We start from the raw sequence: 15,520 nt of genomic DNA, 5'->3' as shown, positions 1-15,520 counted from the left end.
TGGCGAACTCTGATAAGAAGTGATCTTATACATATTTTCCGACTTTCGCTAACGTCAGTCAATTCAGCTTTTACTATATATTAAACGAATAATCACTGTGTATTAGTATGATTATAAAATTCTAGTGTTGTACCCTATGAAATATCATCACATGGGTGTTGGCATATTAATTTATTAAATTTAAAAAATTTAAATAAATGTGTCGGTCCTGTATTCGAACCGCACGCGGTCAGATTTTTTTTTACGCGGTCAGATTTAATTTAATATTTATATTTAATTGTTTAATATGAAAAAAATGTGGTAATTTGGTAAAAAATAGCCTACCTACCTACATATATGTAAACAATATAAAACACCAATAAAAAAGTTTCAAATCATCATTTCAAAAAATGGTGGTATATTCTCAACCAAGCGGAAAGATTGGTATCGATTAGTATATATATAGAAGTTTTTTCTTTTGTATATGTTTTATATCTTCGTATATGTTTTAGCAGTGACGTACAATTTTACTTACAAATGTCGAATCGAAACGACTATTATAGTACGGCGAGCGTTATCTCAGGCAGACAGATGGAATAGCGATATTATAAAGGTATATATGTACATATGTACATATGATGTGATGTGATTTAACTGTAAAATGTAAAAAAATTCAATCCGGTCCGTTATTGTGAACGGTTTCAATTTGGCGTTATCTGAAAACATGGTAATTTTTCCGTAGGCGAAATTGCCCCGGGAGAAAATCTCACCGATATTAGACATCTCTGATACTTTTGTTTTCGTCCATCTAATAATTCCGACCAAATTAAATGAACGGAAAGCAAAAAAAAAGCGGTTATCGCAGATTACGCGTGCTCCTGCCCCAATAATATCTCGAGGCTTTCAATCCCGGCAATATTAAATTTTTCGCGCGAAACCGCCCCAAGGAAAAAATTCAATTAAACACCTGCGTAATGAAAATATCTCGATATTATTCCCGGAAAAGATTTAAAAGCGATTCCCCCCCCCCCCCCCCCACCCCGCCCGGAAACAGATATTGAAAACGGACTGGCGCTTTGCAATACATCAGATTCTTTTATTTTATTTTATTTCATATGTATAAATATATGTATTTCGGCGAGGCACGCTCCGCTCTCCATAAAAAGCTCCCACCTGCGAAACGTGTCTTCGTAAAAGGGATAAAAAAAATATATGCAAATTCGAACGTAGCCCCGTCCGGATTTATGGGATTTGGTTTAAGATTGTATCGTTATATTTTGGATAGCAGGTGGGACAACTCGATTAAATTTATGCGCGAAACGGGGACAAAAAATATCGCCCGTTGCCGACGCGTGACTTTCGCAAATACTTCATATCTGTGACACGTGTATATTAAAAAATGCACGTGCAAGCCTTATTAACTCCACTTCCACTACCAAGTGTATAAATAAAAATCACATGAACTTGCGAATAATTTGCGCGGATTGACGCGCGTAGGAATTCAGTTAAAAATTAAATCAGCTGATAACTAAAAATAAAACTATCACTGTTTGTATGTATTCTCATTTATGACGGGAACCTTACAGTTTAGAATAGTTTATTAATACTAAGATTGCTTTAATGATTTGCTTTAAGAATAGTTTATCAATGTATGATTGTCCATAAATGAGTTTATGTATTTACAGAAATGAACTTTTCAATCATCAGATAAATTAAATCGGCTGATAACTAAAAATAATTGTATGTGATATATGTATGTAAGCTTATTGTAAAAAACTAAATGTATGTAAGCTTATTGTAAATCATATAAACAATTAGATACAACATAATTTCTTATTGAATACTTATCTCGCAGATAAAACTCACTGAAGAGATATACAGTGAAATGTCAGATCTGACATATTTGGCCAAAAATTAATATATATCGTGTATTACATTACATGAAGCTAGACGCCAAATTTGAAATTTATATATACATATGAGAGTTAAAACTATAAATATTTAAATATTAGAGATAACGAGAACCTATAGAGCAAATTTTATAAAATATAGAGTGAATTATAGGCGTTTAAACAATTAAAATCTGAAATGGCCATATCAAGGCGAAAAGGTCGAAGATAGATTGTGCTAGCTTGCCGTACCGTCATAGACGTCACCGTACCCGAGATTCTGGATATTTGATATGCATTGTATACGATATTTTATCTCCAACGTAATGGCAGACGAAACATTAACGTATATTGATGACCAAATTGAGCAATATGGCAAAGTATGAAAATGATCGGATAAGAGATTAGAGATATAAAAAAATGACCACTAACACGAAAACCATGTGAACTTAATAAGAGGTAAGTGAAAAGTACGGTAGAAGGTTGACCGGGTATTATTTATTTATTATTTTTATGATAATAACGAGCTGTTTTACCCGGCTTTGCTCCGTATTTGTAAAATAAACCGCTTAAACATGACTAATCTAATAGTAAACATTTTATTGAATTTATTTGAATAGTTTTATTTTATATAAATTTATTTGAATTCTCATTTGTTTATTGTATATTAAATTGACTGTCACGAACAAACAAACATATATAGTAAGTCTCTTATAAAAAATTATATGTACGCCCCCGGCGTATGTGCCCCCTAGAGCTCCGCCCTCGGCGCCCCCCTGAGCATTTGCCCTATGCGCCCCTCTGAACCTTTGCCGCCTAGGGCTACGCCCCCTGCGCCTCCCTGAACCTTTGCCGTCTAGGGCTACACCCTCTGCGCCCCCCGAGCATTTTCCGTCTAGGCGGATCAGCGCCTAATCGAATCAGTGCCAAAATCGAATCGGCGCCTATGAATCGAAAAAATATAAATCCAATAATTTGTTCGATGACGTCACTGATCTACGAACGAACGAACGAAGGATACAAACATATATATGTATATACAAAGTCTATTTCCAAATTATATATTAGATAGCCATAATATGACCAATGTGACCTGACAGGTTGCCCAAAGTGTCACACCAACAAAAAACAAAAAAAAAGAAAAGAACAATAAATAGTACCAATCATTCATCTCATTCAAATAGACTCGTGTTGAATCTCATGAAACTAACCAGCTCATCAACATGACCATTGAACAGGTCCAAATGTTTATCTATCACATTAAGGAACCGGAAAGCCTTTACAAGAGACGAGTTATTGAAAGCAGTTGTTTTCGCAGGAATAGGTTGGAAAAGTAAATGATGACGCAAAGCTCTACCATATTCAGGCGCCAAAAATTTAAATTCCAATAAAATTGAATTTCCTTTAATACTCCAAAGAAATATTTGGAAATGGCAATAATTCTTTTCGAAGATAGTATACCTCGAAGCCTAGCATACCTTGTAAAAAGGCAGTGGGAAATAAATAGGGGTAATATTTATATTTCCTCATATAAAGGCATCTAAAAAACTATTTTTGAACTCTTTCTATCAAGGGAGAGAATTTAATTTCGGTGGAACTACAAATTATAGACTCTAATATGCTCCGGACAAGCGGACAATAAAGCAACACCATTATACTTGGATCATCTGCCTATATTGTTATATATCACGTAAAGATATGTACTACATATCTTTACGTGTCATAAAGCCCGGACCCTGAGGGGGCTGTATATTGTTCAAATGTTGTAAATGCATTGTTAAAGGTTTGCCGAACTTTTTTTATAAAGGATTCACAACAATTGAACAATAAACGGCACGCTTCCGGTCCTACCTCTATATGCATGTAGATACTCATTGAAAACAACATATTCATCCATTGCAAGACTGCTATTAATAAAGTGACGCATATGTTGGCCTATATATGTATGTGTGTTTGTCTCTTATTTTATTTTTACATACATACATATATGTACATACCAGAAAGGCCTAGCAGGCCATGAAGCCCCAATGCGCCTTCATGGCCAATTACAAACATCGATGTACAATTTTAAGAATAATTTTAACTAAGCATCATAGAGACATATATGGATAAATTTTTGATAAACTATTTATAGACAAATTGCAGCATATTTATAGGAATAACCGAAATTTGAGATGTGAATGCTTGAAAATTGCGAGGAAAGGGTAAAGTTTGCAAAAAACACTGTAAATGCATGTATTTACTTTTTTTTATTTTTACCTATTTCATTACTAATAATTCAATAAATTGGATTACATGTCAATTTTAAGTGAATTTTTTAATTCCCTTAATTTTTTATATTTTGAAAATCGCTTATAATTTTATAAGTTGGCAAGAAAAGTCGATCTTACTAAAATCTTTCAAGTCGGAGTCCAGAGTCAGAATCGAAGTATAAAATAAAAGTAGGAGTCAGAGTTGGAGTTGAAGCCAGTAATTTTTGAAGTGACTACACAGCCCTTTATACGACGATTTTGGTTTAAAATGAATAAATTTTATACCTGATATGAATATGTAAATACTATTTCGATTAAACATAGATTAATTAGATACATATATTTCACAATATTCTCACTGAAATGTGTTACATAATTTTCCTTTGATGTGAACCATATATTAATTTGGTACGAATATTGCAACATTAAAGTACTATTCATAAGCATATATACATATATATGTATATCAAACAAAATTAAAGCAAATGAAATATTCATCGCAATACCAAAAATGTACATACATATATTCACCTTTGAGATTTTTTTTTCGATAATTACGTATATTTGTATTCACACTTTTTCTTATTTTCGTACGTTATGCATAAAATCTTTATTACATCATAATATATTAATGTCAAAGTATGATTCCTGTACATGAATCAAAAATATAATATTAAAGTATACATATAAGATACCTATATATAGGATTCATTTTAATTACAAAGTTCGTTTGCGTAAGCACAGTATTTAACTTGTTACATAAATTTCTCAATATAATTAATAAACGAACGGGAGCTATTTTTTTTTAATTTGAACACATTATAATTCGAAAAATATTCTATATAATTATATATAATTTACAACACGAATAACATTATATTCGGAAAATTTAAATACATAAATAATGTTTCTTTTTTCATTATAAACGAAGTATAAAAAAACTTTCAGCTTATTTTATTCTACTTAAATAAAGATCCACAGTGACATCTATGGAAACATTTTTGCAGCATTTTATAATCAAATTGGTGAACATCAAGACGCTAAATAACTTGAGATTTTCAAGAGAGATAGGAAAAGAAACGAAAGGAAATGCCAATTTTACAGGAACCGTTTCAATTAAATTAGAAAAATTGCAAATTAGCAAACTTTAATTAGAAACGATCGACCTGGAGTCACAAACCAAGGTCTCAAGTGGGACTTAAACCAGTGACCACTCTGCTCGAAAGCGTATGCTAACCACTAGTCCACGCCGCTGGTTAAATACACTGTTCGACAAATGACGACTTTTTGTTCGAGTGAACACGAATCTGGTAATACAAAATGTTGATTGGCTCGAGATTCAGAGATATATGTGTTTTTTTTAAATCGCGCTATTTTTCTATATCTTGGTGTTGTTCGGTCGATGTCTCAAAATCTATCAATTTCCTGTTCAAAATGAATATTGCAATCTTTAGTCGGATATTTTATCTTTCATTTGTAGTACTTTTTAGCTTTCAAATCTCTCTAAGTAGTCGTCCAGTTGAAATCAAAAATCAAAAGTACGTATTTTCAATTGGGATTTTTTCCCCACTGTTAAAGTTATTTTATATTGAGTTTTTTCTATTGAATCATGTTTATTGGGATAGTGTTCTGTCCACGCTATTTTTACTTTATCTATGTACGTAGTAACAATAGATGAAGTTTTGTGATCATGCGAAAATTCGAACTCGAGATTTTGACTGATTCGAACTCAGAATCGATCACTGATCACGTTTTCATGATCTAGAAAAAATGTGTGTGTGTGTGTCTGTGTGTGTGTGTATTTTGGGGATATTTTAAACACCGTTAGTCCTATCGAACTGAAACTCAGTATCGGTATACTGAAATTCTTATCGACACAACGTAAGTTTTTTTAATTTTTAAGTTGAACGGAAATGGTACCTCCCCTTATAGGTGTCCTCTTTTTTTTAAGTTTTTAAATTCAATTATCTCCCAAACCACTAACTGAAGCAGACTGAATTTTTTTTAAATATGATAGAAATAATAATTTTTATAACTTATATTTTTTAAATATTTCTATCTGAAATATTTCTATCTTACTCTAGAGAATCGAGTTTTTTTATGTTTTTCTCAAAAACTTTTTGGTTTATTGAACTGAAATTTCATATCTAGAAGCTTAAGCTTAATACCAAGTTATTTATAAAATTTAGTAGGCATCTGTCAACCGGAAGTGGCAGTTTACTCTTGTTCGATTTTTCTTCCACTATTTTTTTCGACCTCTTAAACATGTGTGTTCATCACGAAAAAATTCAAGTATAAATCTTGTAGCCATATAATGAAAAGAAAAAAAAATTATTAAATTTTATAAACCGGAAGTGGGATTTTTCTCTCTTAGAAAGGTTAAAAATGTTGTGCCCACTACTCTGTCCACATCCCTGAACGTATTAAACTGAAAATTTATATTTCTATCCTTTATGTACTAACTTAGCGCTGGTAGGGTTTTGGTCAGAATTTGTTAACCGGAAGTAGTATTGTTTTTAAAAACAATATTTCATTATTTTATTTTGACCTTTTAAATTGTTTAAAGCTTCTTGATATTTATTGTGTATAATAACAATAGTGATTTTAAGTAAAAATAAAAAAAAAATTACTTAATTTAATGAACCGGAAGTGGGATTTTTTCCTCGTAGAAAGGTCAAAAATGTTGTGCCCACTACTCTGTCCGCACCCCTGAACGTATTAAGCTGAAAATTTATACTTCTATTCTTTATGTACTAACTTAGAGCTGGTAGGGTTTTGGTCAGAATTCGTAAACCGGAAGTAGTATTTTTTTTTAAAACAATATTTCATTATTTTATATTGACCTTTAAAATTATTTTTATTTTCTTGATATTTAATGAGTATCATACTGATAGTGATTTTTAGTAATAAAAAAAATTTGACAACCGGAAGTAGAACTTTTGTTTTGTGCAAGTTTCCATACATTTGCGCTCAATTTGTATCGCTGTCATAGTCATCAGTTCAATATCGAATTTTGTTTTGTAACCTTCTTATATTCCTCAAATACATAGATAAAGTCATGGGTTGGTCACACCCGAATTTTTTTTTTCGATTTAAAATTTTTTAACTTAATTAAAATCTTAATTTTCTAAGACCGGTGAATGCCGGCCAATCGGCTTTTTATTTATAAAAAAACCGAAAACCGGCTTTTTCTTTCGGGCGGTTTTTTGGAACCCCTAGTTGGCAGACAAAGCAGCTTTACTCAAAACCGAAAATACAAATAACATACACACAAATAATACCCACAACGAGAAAAGGTGGCGCTCGGATGTTTAATTTTCTCCCCATTATAAATAGAGAGGCGCACCGCGCGAAGCTTATAAACACATACCCAGGGGCGTAAGCATTTAACCTGACTTTCGGATTTCAAAGGTGAATATACGGTGAAGGTGGGGGGTTACACGTGCCACATAATGGCCGTGCTCAATCTTGTACCTGGGCCGAACTGATTGGAAACAAACCGCCGATCAATGTGGTAACCGCGAACCCTCCCCTACCCCCGTGGGTCAATCATTGCGAAGGCAACGCACGCAGAAAACTGGTTCCATGGCGAATACCAAGTGTTTGCCGAGTTCGGCCTTTCGCAATTAAAAAATTCGCGTGTCGGGGACATAAATCTCCGTTTGTTTCATAGATTAATTGCCCTCGCGCTCTACCCTCGTCGGTATGTGCAACGACCGTTGTACACATTTCCAATTCAATTCAACTGAAAAACCCAAAAAATATAAATTAAACATCCGTGACTTTCAAAACCGCCGGCATATTTTTCGAAACGTATTCATCATGTGCAGTTCGGCAAAAAAATCCATTCCATATAAGTAATGTTTCTCTTTTTTATATATTACATACCTCCTTTGCATTTCACATGGCTTTCGTGTTAGTGGTCATTTTTTATATCTCTTATCGCTTATCCGATCGTTTTCATACTTTGCCATATTGCTCATTTTTTTGGTCATCAATATACGTTAATGTATCGTCTGCCATTACGTTGGAGATAAAATATCGTATACAACGCGTTTTAAAAACGGGGCCCGTAGACCTTATTGACGTTTAACAAGCGTTCGTTCCGTGTCTTCAACCTGTTCGCCTTGATATGGTCATATCAGATTTTAATTGTTTAAACGCCTATAATTCACTCTATATTTTATAAAATTTGCTCTATAGGTTCTCGTTATCTCTAATATTTAAATATTTACAGTTTCAACTCTCATATGTATATATAAATTACAAATTTGGCATCTAGCTTCATGTAATATTATACACGATATATGTATATTGATTTTTGGCCAAATATGTCAAATCTGACATTTCACTGTATATCTCCTCAGTGAGTTTTATCTGCGAGATAAGTATTCAATAAGAAGTTATGTTGTATCTAATTGTTAATATGATGAACAATAAGCTTACATACATTTAGTTTTTTACAATAAGCTTAACTACATACATCACATACAATTATTTTTAGTTATCAGCTGATTTATTAACCGTCCATTGTTTGCATATCTACATATGTACATATGTATATTATAGTCGAACTGAGACTTACTACTATAAACTAGTGTTGTGCCCGTTGAAATTTATACGGGTGGTTTCCGAAACAAATTGATATAGTGATAATTAATCGTAATCGAAACTAAAACAGATCCGTATTTTAGTAACAGTATCCGGAACTGAAAATGGAGTCCGTATACGAAACAAAAAGGAATTCAGAACCGGAAATGAAAAAGGAATCAGGATCCAGAACTGAAAAAAGAATCGGGATCCGGAAACAGTAATAGAGATCCGGAATTGAAACACTAATTAAACTCGGAATCAAAATCGTAAACTCGTAATCAAAAATGAAATCAAAACCGAAATCGAAATCAAAATTGAAATCAAAATCGAAATTAAAATCGAAATCAAAACTGAAATTAAAATGGAAATCGCATTCGCAATCGATTATATAATAATAATTAATACATCCTGGAATACTAAAATTTATTTTTTCGAAATAAAAAAACCTGGTTTAATGTAACTACATACATATACATATGTATGTAGTTACATTAAACCACAAAAATATATTTTTTACAAAAAAAATCCTTCTTTTGAAATAGAGTAGCAATATTCTGAATTGTCTATTCAAAATAAACTTGGATGACTACTTTAAAAAATGAATCGCTTTTGTAAAAAATATTTGCGTGAATCTTCCTTTACGAGCTACGAAATTTTTTCACCCTCTCTCATTTGCGTCAAAGAACTCTCCTTACTTCGAAAATTACCTCACAAACCTAACCTACAAATATCATTTTTTGTAATAAAATCAAATTTATTAAAGCACATTTCGAAAAAATAAACACTAAAACTAAACTCTAAAAGCTTTTTTTCCTTTCAATAATATGTAGAATTCAATTTCGTGTATGAATGTACATATGTATGTATGTTTTATATGCTGCTTTTACCATGATTTATTTTTTCGGCAAAGTGACGAACCCAATCTCCATATTTTATTAGTTTTAAAATATAACCTAATTTTACACTTCGTAAATTTTAAATTGTTAATTTTATGTAAAAATAAAAAATAGTTTCTTTAACCTTTAACAACCTTGATTGGCTTTGCGAGATAAAAAATTATATTAAAAGTTTTAAAAATAAAAATGAAAAAATTAAGCTCTTCATCTTTAAAATATAAAAGCTTGTTAAATTTAAGTCTTAACTTTCAAGAAAGGTCTGTATTTAATCACTGACTTACTATAATATAATAAACGATCAATAAATTCACTTACATATGATGGGACAGACAATATTTGTATTTAAATTAATAATTTTTTTTGACAATTGTTTTGCTAACCAGAAACATAGCTCAGTGCTAAGCATGTGATTCTTTCAACTGAGTGGTCATGGGTTCAATCCTAGGCCTGGTTTTACTGGCCAGACCTGGGATAAATGTGACTTCAGGTCAATGGTTTCCTATTAGAATTTGCCAATTTATCTGATTTCATTGAAATAGTTCCACCAAATTGGCTATCTATCCTGCTTCTAGAAAATTGGAGCTTATAGCAACTCTTTGCTCGAACTATATAAATATTGTACCCACTATTGTAAAATGTATGTAAATATTTTTGAATTCGTCCATAGATGTCTCTTCTATAATATATATAAAAACGGACGCCATTTATGAACATATGTTTGTGGATATGTGGCGGACGCGTCGACCAGTTGTGTCGAGGAGACGCGAGGAAGCGATGAATCGGGGAAGTGGAGGGGTGTGGATCGTCTGACATGTGCTCCTGATATTGATCGCCGAGCGATATCAGGCCGAGCGACGGATGACGTCAGCGTGGGATGCGCTGCGCGGGAAGGTACACACATACACGCATCCACGAAGACGCACACACGCATTCATTCATCATTTCGAACGAGTGAACGGGTTGGATCGGTGGGCGTGTAATGCGCGCACTCAACTTTTTCTATTAATACGTACGCGTGCACCTACATATAAATTACCTTATATTATATTTATAAACAACTTATAACTTTATTTTAATTCGTGTATCAATTCCTTTTCGAAACCACCCATCGAAATCAACTGGCACAACACTAGTACCATATAAATATAATTAATACTAGATATTCAAGTTTCAATTATGTTTAATTTAATTATTGATTTAACATTCACATAACATTCTTATTTTATAATAGTGTTGTACCCGATAACATATCAGCACATGGGTGTTGGCATATTGAGTTATTAAATAAAAAAAAAATTAAAAGAATTGTTTCAGTTCGATCCGCACGTGGTCAATTTTTTTTTAAATACCTTTAATATGATTAATTTAATATTTATATTTAATTGTTTAAAAATATGCAAAAAGTAAAAATTACCTACCTACCTACATGTAAAAAATATAAAACACCAATAGGAAAATTAATTAAACAAATTTTCAATAAATGGCGGTAAATTCTCTGCCAAGAGGAAGCATTGGTGCTACCAATGTTTCCTCATATAGAACCAATGTTTCATTATATATAAGTTTTTTTTTGTTATTGGCTCAGCTGTGACGTACATATGTATGTCGAATCGAAACGACTATGTTAGGAAGGCTAGCGTTATCTCAGACAGACAGACATACATAAAAGTGATATTATATACATATATGATTATGTATGTACATTTTGATGAGTCCTTTTCGTTTTTAAAACAAATATTATATATGTACTACAAATAAATCATCCTTTCCCTAATCACATCTTTATCAAACTGAATAATAATTCAAAATTTTTTATAATATGGCACGCATTTTCCATACTAATTACAAAAGTTAAAATTAAAATCTTAATAGGAGAAAATAAATTTTAGAATAGTAAAATTTTTAATACTAAACAAAAATGTATACTTGAACCATTACATATGTTATATAACCATATTATCTGAGTACATATTTCCAAGTTTAGTTGTATCTATATATTACCTAATATTTTCAAAGGCCGGAATATGAAACACGTTAAAATGAGAAATCCACCAGTCTGGAAAAAATACCGAGTTCAAATTACCCCGAGTTGTAATTACGAAAAAATTCCATCTCCACTAACACATACATACATACGTATACCTTAATTCGAAGGCTGCTTATGAAAATTTGTTTACGACCTTCGCCCGACTGACAGTGAAAATTGTATTCATACCCCCGCGAGATGCGAAAAACACGAAAATAAAAATCACCTTATTTATTCCGCATCATTTTTCACAGTTTAGCCTCAAGCCTTTAAAACCACACAGACAAAAAGGGAAATATTCCATTTTTCGTTACACGAAAATCAATTTATAACGCTTTCCTGATTGCTTGCTCGACACGAAAGGTAAACCGTGTCTGTCACACGTACGTGCATACGTATCTACCGAGTGTAATCTCATAGCATACCCTTACTCGACAATGGATCATGACATGGATGCAACTATGGATGCAGTCAACGGAGTCTGTCGATAATAGTCGCAACTCGATATGCACAAAGGACGCAGTGTGTTGTACGTAGTCGATATTGGACTCAAACGTGACACTACTCACAATTTCGACTTTCTAATGTGAAAATTCACCATCTTGCATGTTTCAGTTCTATTATATAATCATTTGTACAAAAATGATTACTGATAGCTTCGCACAATTTAATACTTCAGAGCTACGTTTTAAATATTGATGATTAAATTTAATAATAATTTTTCATGATAACTGTCTTTCAAATGAACGTGCCTTCAAACAATGCCTACTTATATTTTAAGGTTAACATTTATTATATCATCATCATTTACACCCCTTCACCATCCACTAAGACAGATAGACAAACAAACATATATTATAAGTAGATAGATTATACTGGTATGTAACTTCCTTCGTGTTAATATTTGCAGATACTTACATATTAGGTAACATATGTAGATTGTTTAACTCCATACATGAAATCGAAAAAAATAATCCAATAGCTGTTGAGTTGCCGGAAATGCTTCAAACCAACGCTTTCCACCCCGAGTGGTTCTCTGAGGTCGAATATTTGAAGAGTTTTAATTAACAGTTTAATATTTTAAAAGCGAAAAATAGCCTTACTGGGCACTTTTGCCTGTTTGGCCTTTGTTATATTTTTCTTTCCCCGTTTGAAACGTAGTGTAGATCTTTGCGCTCTGCACTACCGGAAACACATTTTCGGTTTATTTTTAATTACGATTCAAAGACCCACAATTCGCAATGTCAATGAATGGGTAATAGAAAACGAAAAAAAAAAATGAAAGAAAATTGGAGTTTTCACGATAACCGCTCGGGAATACGCTCGTTTCATTTTCACAGTGGGAAAACCGCAAGTCTCAATATTCGTATTACAATCATAGCTCAGAAATCGCTCAGACGATTTTCGAGAAACGACTTTGGTATTGCAATCGTCAGATACATACCTCTAGGTCTATAATAATACTCCAATTTTCTACCTCGAATATACCTTTCATACACGCTGTAATATACTCTCATATATGTACGTGCTTGTAGACCTAAAATATAATATAATTTAATATATCTACTTTGAACCAAATATTTACCCGTATATGTACGCCATACAATATCAAAATTCTTCAGAAAATGCCTACATACATTTAACCATGCGCAATTTATTGAACTATTCCAAATATGATCAACATAAATCTTTTATGAACTTAAAATATACAAAAGAGTTTAAAAAACCAAACAGGATTTAGATTTTTATATTGAAGTATGTAAAATAAAAAATGCCTCGTTATATTTAGCCTCTTTCAAAGGGATCTGATTTTGATTTTTAAATGCTTTTTATTATTATGAAATTATGTTCACAATATATCTAATATCTATTTTAATAGCTATTGATCTACTGATCATTTTCTGTTTTACAATTTAATTTAATTTGGTTAGTAATCATAGTATTATATTATTCTAATGTTAATGTACAGCATAATAGGAAAAAGAGCTCAAAAACCAATTTACCATTCTTATAAATGCTCATAATACATCTAATACATAATATTAATTAAAGACTCTCTAAAGTCGATAAGCTAAAGCAGATTGTGTTTAGGTAATGTTTTCAAAAGGATCTGAAGAATTATACAAGCCTTATTTTGATGTATGCTTTCAATATGATTTGAATTATTTAATTGGTAGACTGCCAACACTTACACTTAAATAAATTAAAAATATATAACGTAACGTGTGTAATGTGTGTAAGCAATGAATAATAAGAGAATATACAACTATGGGCGATTACCTATATAGAAAAAAATCATTTTATATTCCTCTATCGGCCGAAAACGTATTTGTCATCATATCGATGTCATCATTCAACATTCACCAATCACTCAAGAGCGCTTTTAAGTCAACGCGACATTTTCGAATAAATAAAAAAGAAAAACTGTCTCGAAAACCGCGACCGACTGTAATTTACGCATATTTTCGTGAAAATGCTTCCATATAGAAGCGACCTTGTTGCCAGCTGAGATATTTGAATAAAAAGTAAATATTTGGCCGCCGATCCCAGTGAACGAGACGCAGTCTTCCGACATTTTTCGGCCTTCGTTATTCGTCAAAACTGTCTGGTTGTAAAGCTTGAGCCAAAATTTAAATTTGCAAAAGCCGAGCGTCGTAAAAGCCGCTGGAAAACTGTGGCACGCGTCAGTTTGCTCGGTCGAGCGGGAAAATTGTGCTCACAGAGCGGACAACGCGCTACAGCTTGTCACTGGAAAACCGCATAAATAAAATATAAACATAAATTCAAAAAAAACAGAAAAAATAGCATCAAAAAGAAACGGAATTGGTAATATTTCTAACCAAAAAAACTATTTTTTCGAAATGACCAACCAAGTAGAGTGCAAAAATGATAACTATAGATTGGATTATAAAATGTGAGACTGTCGCGGTTAGTACTGTAACGTGGAAACATATGTAGGAGAGAATATCCACTGTCTTAGTGCATTCATGGCTAAACAATAGAAGCCCCCGGACTAAGCTAACGGGACTCGTGCTACGTGCCTAGACAATAGACATGCCAACGGATCGGGGATGCTGTGATGGGCAACTTGTCCTTTATAAGGAGGCACACACGGTAGATCAGATTATTCTGGAGTGAGCGACGGTTTCGTGTGGATTTTATGAATCGTTGAATAAATGCTGTGAAGTGACTTTGGCCTTTCATTTGGATCCTGAGCCCACCCCTACACAAAAATACTTAATGGAGAAAAAAAATAAAAATAAATCTAATATATGCATAAGTATGTACATATAACAAACTCAATTTGAGCATGTCCTTAAATTTATGTATTATAAGCAAATATATTGATTCATAAATAAATATAAACTAGAATAGAAAGATATTATAAATTATTTATGATATAGGTACTTGTACTATGGAAACTTTCAAATGACAAAACATAAAACCGTATAGATACGTTATTTATGGTCGGCCTATTCAACTTCGAATATTAAAAAAACTTTAATTTGAGTCGAATCCAATGATAAATTAAAGTCAAAACTTTTCCAATTTAAGATTCAAAAATCTGCGACATCGATCTTTCAAGGTGATTTTTTTTTTTGCAAAAATGAGCAATTTTGTTTTCCTGTGGCAATCTCATTTACATTTAACTCGAGTGTGAAATTGAAACTTGACTCAAGCTAGAAAAAAAACAGCATTTATCAAATGTCATCCTGAAATCCATCACCGATGTATGAAATTTAAAATTATTTTTTCATCACAACTTCTAGTAGAAATTTCGACGGTGAAAAATGTAGGCAAAATTTCATTCGACAACCGTAGTATTTACATATCAAAAATATACTCTTCTTTGACGTTTATCTGAAAATAATTATTTGTAGAAAA

This window comes from Arctopsyche grandis, chromosome 1 (genome assembly GCF_051622035.1).
Source record: "Arctopsyche grandis isolate Sample6627 chromosome 1, ASM5162203v2, whole genome shotgun sequence".
NCBI classification, from domain to species: Eukaryota; Metazoa; Arthropoda; class Insecta; order Trichoptera; family Hydropsychidae; genus Arctopsyche; species Arctopsyche grandis.
This window is presented reverse-complemented; position numbering follows the sequence as displayed.